The sequence below is a fragment of the Macaca mulatta genome, chromosome 5, assembly GCF_049350105.2.
Source record: "Macaca mulatta isolate MMU2019108-1 chromosome 5, T2T-MMU8v2.0, whole genome shotgun sequence".
Lineage (NCBI taxonomy): Eukaryota > Metazoa > Chordata > Mammalia > Primates > Cercopithecidae > Macaca > Macaca mulatta.
The window spans coordinates 135,333,470-135,342,203 of NC_133410.1; the positions used below are offsets into that span (position 1 = coordinate 135,333,470).

The 8,734-nt window shown below is 34.5% G+C and overlaps 1 pseudogene; it reads left to right on the plus strand.

The window, feature by feature from the left end:
- Nucleotides 1-4,247: 4,247 nt before the first annotated feature.
- LOC712532 (RNA-binding protein 48-like) lies at nt 4,248-5,485 on the plus strand (annotated as a pseudogene).
- Nucleotides 5,486-8,734: the final 3,249 nt, after the last annotated feature.

Here is an 8,734-nt window from a genome sequence, read left to right on the forward strand (position 1 = left end):
TAACTTTCTCTTATATCACCTTTAAGTTTTCAACTCTTGGCCGGGCGCGGTGGCTCAAGCCTGTAATCCCAGCACTTTGGGAGGCCGAGACAGGCGGATCACGAGGTCAGGAGATCGAGACCATCCTGGCTAACACGGTGAAACCCCGTCTCTACTAAAAAATACAAAAAACTAGCCGGGCGCGGTGGCGGGCGCCTGTAGTCCCAACTACTCGGGAGGCTGAGGCAGGAGAATGGCCTGGACCCGGGAGGCGGAGCTTGCAGTGAGCTGAGATCCGGCCACTGCACTCCAGCCTGGGCGGCAGAGCGAGACTCCGTCTCAAAAAAAAAAAAAAAAAAAAAAAAAAAAAAAAAAAAGTTTTCAACTCTTATCAGACTATTTTCCTCAGATCCCTAAATTTACCATCTGGGATCCAGAAACAGATATACTACAGTTAGCTGACCTCAATATCATCCTTTAGATATTATCCTGATAGACTATTTAGTTATAGGGGAGGAGAAGCAGGAAAAACACATAAAACTCTCAGTCCCAAGCCAGTTAGTTAGCAATTCTTTTATGTTTCAAAAAAAAAAAAAACATTTCAAAAGAATCCACAAATAATGCCTCCTAAATAATGCCTCCTAATTGTGTACTTAAAATTGCAATAGAATCCTATACAATAAAATGTTGGAAACATAAAAAATGAAAAGGCAAGAAACACAGTGCACTGCTTTGGAGATGTTAATGCACTTATTTTTTTTTTATCACTGATAATGATATCATCCAGAAGTATCAAGGATTATACATATAGCCAACTTTTTAGACGCTATGCCCTAGTGCAAAGGAAATGTGTTTTCCATACAAAACCACTACATCCAGATATGTTGAACCATATTTCCAGATACCCTTTACCAGCACTCCACTTTGGCTTTGCATTAAAACAAAATTTACTTAGAGGCCTCACAAATAATAGCTCTCTAGTGTCCAATTATTGCTTGCAATTCAAGGAAATGTCTACTTATGGAAAGGCATCAGGCCAATCACAAATTCATGTAATAGCCTTTGTAACTCAGTCCTACATTTTGATCATTTTCCTATAAAAACTACAAAAAATTTTAGCAGGATACTATACATGGGTTAAAAAGTCAAACCATTTTGTGCCAAAATAGTAAGCCAGGACAGTATATTATATATGTAAAAATCAATGTCAATGCTTCTATTTATACAGACATAACTACACATGTATACATATATATGTGTATATATATGTGTGTGTGTGTAATACATATTTGTAAATACAACTAATTGCTAATGAGTTATTAGGAGATGTCTAAAAACAAAACTTCTTGGCTTCTGGTTCCTGACAAACAGAGAACTAGCTTAATTTGCTGCTTTTCTCCTTGAAACAAATCATAGAGAAATGTCAATAACTTAAAACTCTGAAGGCAGCCTAGACTTAAGGGACTAATAGGAAAAACTGTGAATGACTACTTGAAAATAAAAGTCTAATTTTGAGCTTATGAGAGCTAAATGCATACATTAAGTAAATTGCCCCAAAATGAAGTGTCAAAGGAGAAATAAAACAAGATATAATCCTAAACAAATGTACAATCATAAATATTTAATAAACCACTCCTTAAATGGTAGCACAAGCAGGCATCAAATCATGAGGTATACAGAATAGTTAAATAACATAATTCACATACCTGACCTAGTTGACAGACAATGCAATACTGAAAAGTATGTGTTCCTTTCAAATGCATACAGGATGCACAAAATGATTGAATACGTGCTGAGTTATAATGCAAATCTCAAAAAATATTATACTGAAGTTACACAGAAAATGTTTTCTAACCCCAAAAGAATTCTACTAGGAAACAACAACAACAACAAAGGTAATCACAAAATCCTCAGACATTTGGAACCTAAGCAAGGTAATTCTTAAAGCAGAAGGTTACTGATCTCAACTCATCTACTTTTAACTGCATCCCCAAAATTTTGATATATTGCATTTTCATTTTATTTAGTTCTCTCTCTCTCTATATATATATATATATATACACACACATATATATATAAATTTTTTTCCCTGAGGCTTCCTCTTGACCCATGTGTTAGTTAGAAGTATGTTACTTAAAGTCCAAATATTGGTGGTTGTTTAGCTATTTCTGTTCATCATGTCTAATTTAATTTGGTTATTAGCTGTGAACATACTTTTTATACTTTTCATTCCTTTAAATTTTAGGTTTGTTTTATGATTCAGAATAAGCTGCATCTTGGTAAAAGTTCTCTGTTTTAAAGAATATTATGTATTTTTGTTTTTGTTGGGTATAGTGATCTATAAATATTATTACTTCAGTTTGTTGACAGTATTGTTTAAGTCTTCTACATGCTTAGCAATTTTCTGTATACTTTGTTCTATCCATTACTGATAGTGAGATTAAAGTATCCAAGTCTTCAACTAGAATTGTGCATTATTCCAATTCTTTCAGTTCTTTTTTGTTTGTTTGTTTGAGATGGAGCCTCACTGTCACCCAGGCTGGAGTGCAATGGTGCAGTCTTGGCTCACTGCAATCTCCGCCTCCCGGGTTCAAACAATTCTCTTGCCTCAGCTTCCAGAATAACTGGAACTACAGGTGTGCACCACCACACCCAGCTAATTTTTGTATTTTTAGTAGAGATGGGGTTTCACCATGTTGGCCTGGCTGGTCTCAAACCCTGACCTCAGGTGATCCACCCGCCTTGGCCTCCCAAAGTGTTGGGATTTCAGTTCTTTTTTATAAACGTATTTTGAAACTCTGTTTTTCAGTGAAAAAATGCTTAAAATTGTCACATCTTGGAAAATTGATCCCTTTTTCATCATATAATAACCCTATTTATCTCTGATAATATTCTTTGTTCTGAAGTTTATCTGATATTAACATAGCTACTTAAGTTTTCTTTTAGTTAAGGTTTGTATGGTGACTTAGTCTGCCCAGACTGCCATAACAAAATATCAGACTAGATGGATAAAGCACAGAAATTTATTTTCTCGTAGTTCTGGAGGCTAGATATCTGATATGTTGGCAAGCTTGAGTTCTGATGAGAGCCCTCTTCCTGGCTTACAGATGACCACTTTCTCACCATGTGCTCGCATTGCCTTTCCGTACTCACGTGCATGGAAAAGGAGAAAGAGATCTCTCTCCCTCTTCCTGTATGTCCACCAATCCCACAGGATTAGGACCTTATCCTTATGGCCTCACTTGATCTTATTTACCTCTTAACAGTCCTATCTCCAAATACAGTAATATTGGGAATTAGGGTCTCAACATACATAATTTTGAGGGACACAATTCAGGTGTAACACATACAATATCTTTTGCCTTTCATTTTGCTTGCATCCTTTCCTTAACTTCATATTTGAAAAGGGTTTCATATAGATAGCAGATAGTTTAATTTGTTTTTATTTTAATTCAATCTAACAATTTCCATCTTTTAATTGGTGTACTTAGGTCATTCACATTTAATATCATTATTGATATGGTTGGTCAAAATATACCATTGTGACAGCCATTTTCTATTTGTTCCTTGTGTTCTTTTAAAAATATTGCTCTCCTCTTTTTTTTTTTTTTAGATTAATTGGTCAATACTTTCATTGCCTTTTATTACCTATATTGACTTCATTATTTTTAAGAAAATTTCATGGTTGACTTAGGGCTTACAATATACATATTTAATTAATCATAGTCTACATTTAAATAATATTTACACTGTTTCACATAAAAATGTCCAAAGAAATGTTAAATCTTGGGAGGCTGAAGCACAAGAATCACTTGAACCCAGGAGACAGAGGTTGCAGTGAGTTGAAATTGTGCCACTGCACTCCAGTCTTGGTGACAGAGTGAGACCCTGTCTCAAAAAAAAAAAAAAAAAAAGAATGTTAAATCTTTCTTACAGAGTATGCCTCGTGCAGTAAAGCCCCTTAGTATCTGTCTGAAAAAATATATATACACGACACACATATTTTTTCCAGCATTTTATAAATGTCACTTCAGTGCCTTCTAGCTTGCTTGTTTTCTGAAAAGAAAATCATGTATTTAAATAGTATATGGATCAATGTGCCAAAAACTGAGTATTTAGTTGATGATGTATGAATACTGGCTCACTTTATGGAGAAAATAAAACTGGATTTCTATCTCATGCCATACAAAAAGGTACACTTCAAAAAAAGTTATCATTGTGAAAGATAAGTCTATAAAGTTAACAGAGGGAGGATCAAAGCAGGCAAGATGGCATCGGGCAGCAGGGAGCTAGGGAATTTATTTGACCACCACGTCTGGAGGGCAGCATGCAACACGTGGGCCAAATACCGGGAGGGAGGATTGCCTGGTGCTGTCAAGGTATATGCAATCAATTTGGAATCTCAGTACTTATTAATACAAGGAGGTCCTGCTGTGGGAGTCACGAAGGAAATAGTTGAGCGATTCACTTTGTACGGTGCAAATGAACAGTACAATGCTCTAGATGAATACCCACCAGAAGACTTTACTGAAGTTTTTCTTATTAAGTTTATAAACTTAAAAAGTGCAAGGACAGCCAAGAGAAAAATGGATGAACAGCGTTTTCTCAGTGGATTGCTTCACGTATGCTATGCTCCAGAATTTGTAACAGTTGAAGAAACTAGGAAAAAAAAAACAGAAGTGCAGAAGGCATATGTAGTAAGAACTACTGAAAATAAAGGTTTTCAGCCATGTGAATATATTCCCTTCTCAAGGAATAAATGTTTTGGAGTACAATTTGTTAACATTCTTAAATGATTGTTTAAATTATATGATTCTGAATGATGAAAACAATAAATAAGTCACTTCTGTTTTCCTTTCCCTCACCTTTTAAATTGTAATATAAAGACCATTACATGACAAAGAAATTGGTTACAGAGCATAAAGACACAGAGAATTTTAGACAAGACTTCCACTCAGAGATGTCTGGATTTTGTACAGCTGCTGTGAACATTTCTGCAGGGAACTCAAATCCTTGTCTTCCATATTCCTGTGAATTGCCTTTATGTTATTTCTCCTCAAAATGTATATGTTCATCCAGGGGTCATGTAGACAGAGCATCAAACTCTTCTGAGGATGGTAGAAACCATAGTAAAACCATGGGGCATTATAACCACAATGACTCTCTGCAGAAAACACAAATAAACATTTTTAAAAACTCAGTGGCCTACCCTGGTGCACAAGAGGCTATTACTCCTTCAGAGGCAGTTGACAGATTTATGCCTAGGACAACACAACTGCAGGAGCACAAAAGAAGACAATCATAAACTTGGAACTTTTCTTGAAACAAGCTCAAGTAGTAATGAGGTTATGACTGGACCTCTGTTACCAGATGTATCTAAAGTGGATATGCACGATGACTCATTGAATACAACAAATTTAATTTGGAATAAACTTAAACAGGTAATTTCATCTGCCAAGGCCTCCAGGCGACAAGCCGGAAGATGTACCTGCAAGTCATCCATTAAAACAAAGAAGAAGAATACAGAGTGCCAGCAGCAAATTAGTATTTTCTAAAAAAAAAAAAAAAAACAAAAAAAAAAACTTTTTTTTAATTTTTAGCCTGTCATTTTAATTATTCAAGAGATTTTCTGCTGATATTTTTTAATGCACTCCTCTTTGTAGTTTCATTCAAGCTACTTGTCTAAAGTCATTTCTTCTTTTTTTGATCCATACTTAATTGCAGAAACTATTCTTGTCATTATAACATTACCTCTCATGTATGGTAATTATATGTAAATTAATTAAAGCAAATATGGAAACTTTACAATATAAATCAAGGTAAGCAACCAGGAAAAATTTAATAAAAAAAAAATAAAGTTAACAGAGGTTAATAAATGTTAACAAAGATGAATTGCTCATAGATTCTATAACATCTAATACAGGCTTTCTGTCAACAAAAGGACACAATGAACAAAGTTGAGAAACCAATTTATTATTTCCAGAAATTATTTGCAATATCTAAAACCACAAATGTCTAATATCAGAATATACACAGAATTCTTGCTAATCCATAAAACAATGACAGCAAATCAAAATAGGAAAAAATGAGCAAAAGTTGTGAACCATTATTTCACAGAAGTGACGACTCAAAAGAAGGTTATTATGAAAAAGACATATTAATCTGCAATTATTACAGTGGCAACGATGAGAAAGTTATATAATGAAAGTGCTGCCTGAGAATTAGTGATGTGAAAAATTGTACACATTACTCGTGGGAATTTAAATTGGCCCAGGTATTCTGAAGAGTAATGTGAAAGCATTAAATTAAAGTTAAATAAACATAGGTATATGTTATGACTAGATATAGTCATATTCTGGATGTATATTCTAGAGCAATTCTTGCACCAGTATGAGAGAAAATACACAAATGTTCATTATGGTGCTGTCTTTAGTAGCAGTGATTTGGATGCAACCAAGGTGTTCATCATTGGAAGGAAGGGACAAAATGTAGTGTATTAACACTATGTAAACTGCATAGCAGTTAGTGAAAAACAGACCAACTCTAAACACAGGATGTTAATAGACCTTTGAAACATGGTGCTGAGTGGAAAAAAAAATAGTTTAAAACATAACAGCATTGTGTAAATTAAAGTTATATGTGAATAAAAAAAAAGCACATGCAAATAAATTATAGATATCCAACGTGTCAGAATTATTACTTCTGTTGGGAGAGAAATATAAGTGGAGAGAGGTTAAACAATAAGAAATGCAGGAAAGAAAAAAGGATGGATTGAAGAAAGGCTGAACTAGAGAGGTGCCCTGCATAAACACTTAATAACAGTGTTCTAGAAAATTAGGATTATGATTAATCCCACATTTCATCTCGAGAAAAAAATAGATGAAGTGATAAATGTTTAAATAGGTATGCAAATGAATGGCAGATAGATTAATAAATATATTGGTAGGTAGGTAGGTGAATAGATAGATGAAAACAGCGGGAAGAGAGAAGAGGGAGATATGGTAGGTAGATGGATATATGAGATATAGAAGATGGATATATATATATAGAGAGAGAGAGATGGATGATAGATAGATAGATCAGACATAAAGACAAGTAGATATAAAGCACACAACATATTCCTTGTAATTATCTAATGCCCAAATAAAAGGAAGAATGGAAAAGTTTGACGAACTGTAGCATTTCTTACAATGTAATGGAAAATTTATTTTAAATATATATTTATTTAGAAAACTATTGGCAAATTTCTCCTCCAAAGACCCAGGAATATGTGTGTTCAATAAGAAGGCAAAGTTTGTCTTTTATACATTTCCTGTATTTGACCCTATATTCAACAGAGAAACTCTAGAGCAGCTGGCGACAGCTTTTATCTATAAATTGCTAGCATAAACTCCTGAGACAAATGCCAGTGTATTTAAGAATGGTTTAGCAATGTATGTTTTTAAACGTAGAAAAATAATACATAATCTAATACCTTGAATCTATGTATGTTATCTCATATGATACATGATACCTGAAATATCCCACTGAACTAGAAAGGCTGTATTTTTTCATTATGAATACACTGTGTGTAACCAATTGATTTATTGATATGAAGATAGATTATTGTGATATTTATAAGAAATGACTTTGCGTTTTAATATTTTATTATTCTTTACCTTTGTCATGTTGTACATATATATAATTATCAAATATAATTATCAAATATGAGTACCTTATAAATTTTCATCATGTTTGTATATAATTTTATTTGTAGGGATGATGTGGAAAATCCAAATTCACAAATCAAATTCCTTTTATTCTTAATTCCAAAGTCCCAAGTTGACCAAAAGTGTTCTTGGAGTAGTCTGGTGAGATTGTTTTAACAGTGACTGTTCCAATTAATGCTATTTGTATGTTCTTTCAATGTATTTTGTTCCTATCTCTTCTGTGGTGGAAAAAAAAAAAACAAAACAAAACAGAATGATCCAATTTGAGCTGCATGCCTGTTTTTCTAAATGAGATTATTCAGTGGTTTAGTTAATCTTGAGTTGCCACAGGGCCTCAAATAGAATGAGGTAATATATTCTATCCTCACTAGCTCAGCCTCTTTTATTTTATTTTTTTAAAAGAAAAAAGATTTACGTTGTGGGAGAGGCAGAGGGTCTTAGATGATAACCATGAAGTATTAGGATCACAGGGGAGACAGCCTGTCTGTATGTGTGAATGTGAAATCCTATCTGTGCAGGTCACTGCCAGCATTGAAGGAGACAGGGCCACGGAGCTTGTCCAGGAACTTCACTTTTTATTCCATCCAAGTGGAGAAAAAAGGAGTAGCCATTATGACCAATGCTACACATGAAATCTTTGGCATTTTATGGATCTTTCTCCCGTGTGGAGGCACTTTTCTGGACCAGCTGACAGGCTTTCAATAGTCATGTCACTTCCCCTGTAATCTCTTTCAAACTGTTAAGACACAGCCAGCATCCTGCCTCCTATCATCCTCCCACCCCCTTCCCATACCTTTATTCTTGATGAAAGCGACTCTAAGGCTGTCCCTAGTCAAGGGACAGTGCTTTCAGGGAAAACACATTGGACTCTATATGCATTTGATCAAAAACATTTGAAATGTGCACAAAAGCAGCCAAGTCAGAAAAAGAAAAGGACAGCTGCATAAAGATGTCATAGCTATAAAAGAGCTGGTTGTAAAAGCTCTGGCTAACCAAATGGCTTAGCTAAACAAAGCACAATTAAGGCTATCCTCTCCGTTTTTCCC